The sequence below is a fragment of the Dromiciops gliroides genome, chromosome 6, assembly GCF_019393635.1.
Source record: "Dromiciops gliroides isolate mDroGli1 chromosome 6, mDroGli1.pri, whole genome shotgun sequence".
Classification (NCBI taxonomy): Eukaryota; Metazoa; Chordata; class Mammalia; order Microbiotheria; family Microbiotheriidae; genus Dromiciops; species Dromiciops gliroides.
The window spans coordinates 61,100,897-61,103,081 of record NC_057866.1 but is presented as its reverse complement, the minus strand read 5'-3'; the positions used below and the strand labels follow the sequence as shown (position 1 = coordinate 61,103,081).

General features: G+C 48.2%; 1 pseudogene; it reads left to right on the top strand.

Moving 5' to 3' along the window:
• Positions 1 to 968: 968 nt before the first annotated feature.
• LOC122731992 lies at positions 969 to 1,749 on the top strand (annotated as a pseudogene).
• The last annotated feature ends 436 nt before the right edge of the window (positions 1,750 to 2,185 follow it).

The window sequence follows — 2,185 nt, the reverse complement described above, 5'->3', positions numbered from 1 at the left end:
AGCAATATTGTTTGATGAAGAACTGTGTATCTCAGCAATACAATGATCCAAAACATTCCCAAAGAACTAATGATGAAATATACTATCCACATACAAAATAAACAAACAAAAACCTAATATTAATTGAACACAAACTGAACCATGCTATTTTTCACTTTCTTTAACTTTTTTTTTTCTTTTATTCAAGGTTTCTTATACAAAATGACTAATATAGTATTGTTTTCCATAATTGCACATGTAGAACCCATACCTGATTGCTTACCATCTCAGAGAGGGGGGAGTGTAGGGAGGGAAGGAGGGATAAAATTTGTAACACAAAAGTATAAATAAAATATTTGTTATGAGAGAGAGAGAGAGAGAGAGAGAGAGAGAGAGAGAGAGAGAGAGAGAGAGAGAGAGAGAGAGAGAGAGAGAGAGAGAGAGAGAGAGAGAGGCTGAGCATGGCTTTGCTCGGGGGCAGCAGTAGCAACAGCGGCAAGGGGAGGAGGAAGAGAAGGAAGAGAAGGAAGGAAGGAAGGGAGAGAAGGAAGGAAGGGAGAGAAGGAAGGAAGGGAGAGAAGGAAGGAAGGGAGAGAAGGAAGGAAGGGAGAGAAGGAAGGAAGGAAGGAAGGAAGGAAGGAAGGAAGGAAGGAAGGAAGGAAGGAAGGAAGGAAGGAAGGAAGGAAGGAAGGAAGGACGGAAGGAAGGAAGGAAGGAAGGAAGGAAGGAAGGAAGGAAGGAAGGAAGGAAGGAAGGAAGGAAGGAAGGAAGGAAGGAAGGAAGGAAGGAAGGAAGGAAGGAAGGAAGGAAGGAAGGAAGGAGCGTCTGGCTTCACCACCCACCTCAGCGCCCCGGGTCCAGCCGGGGCCGCGACTCCGTGGGCCTACGCTATGCACGGGATCGGGGCTGGCTGAATGGGCGCCTGAGCTTTGGGCCCCTCAGCGCCCAGAATTGGGGCCTGTTCAGAGCTCCCGGAAGCTGAGAGCAGGATGTTCCGGTTCATGAGGGATGGAGAGCCTGAGGATCCCATGTTCCTCATGGCCCTTTTGCTGTTCACCAACGACATATGAGCAGGCTGCTGTCAGGGGGCTATGGCTACAGCCCTTTCCTTAACATCACAGATGGGAGCATACCAGGGGCTCGACCTGCTAAGTCGAAGGATGCAGGCTGGGGCTATCTCACCTTCTGGGATGTTGGGAATGACAGGTGGCTTCATGGACATGTTTGGGATGATGAATGATATGATCGGGAATGTGAAGCACATGACAACTGGAGCCAACTGTCAGACCTTTTCATCCTCCACTGTCATCTCTTACTCCAACCTGGGTGTTGTTTGGCACTCCCAAAGTCTACCAAGAAACATCTGAGATGTTCTCAGCACCAGGTGGGATCCGGGAGACAAGAAGAACAGTGAGGGACTCTGACAGTGGGCTAGAGCAGATGTTCATTGGGCATCATATCTGAGATAGGGCACGCATCCTCCAGCGTTCTCGAAATCACAGAACTGGGGACCAGGAAGAACGGCAGGACTACATCAATTTGGATGAGAGTGATGCCAAAGCGTTTGACAATGAGTGGGGGAGAGAGACACCCCGATACTGGCCACAGCGCCCCCTGGAATTTCATCGGCCTGAGGCAGCTGGGGCGGGTGGGGGTAGAAGGGCAGAGGGACCCCCACGGCTGGCTATACAGGCCCCTGAGGATAGCCTCCACGCTGTGACTGGTGAGGACTCCACCCACCCACTCAGGTCCTCTCATAAGTGTTGGTAGGAAAGGGATAACAGGTAAAGGATGAAGTCCCTCAGGAATTCGTCTGGCATTTGGAGGAAACCCACTTGTTGGTAATATTTTAGATTGTGAGAGTGGGATAAAGAACCTCTTAGAGCCTATTTTGGTGATATAGGTCTCAGCTGGTCTAGGAAAGGAAAGAAATTCTCCTAAACTGGAGAATGACCACAACCACCAAGACCCTCATCATCCCACCTTTGGCAGTAAGCATTTATTATTAATTAATATTATATATCAGTAAAGTATTGACCATGTGTCTCCCTAACTTCTCATAGTCTCAGTTCTTCATACCTACATAGTCCTAAGAGGAAAAGAATCCCAAGCCAAGAGAGTGACTTTGGCATGGCCAAGGGATTTATCCTCTTTTAATGGAGGTGGGTCATTATACATTGATCAAAACTTACCATCATTCAATTCC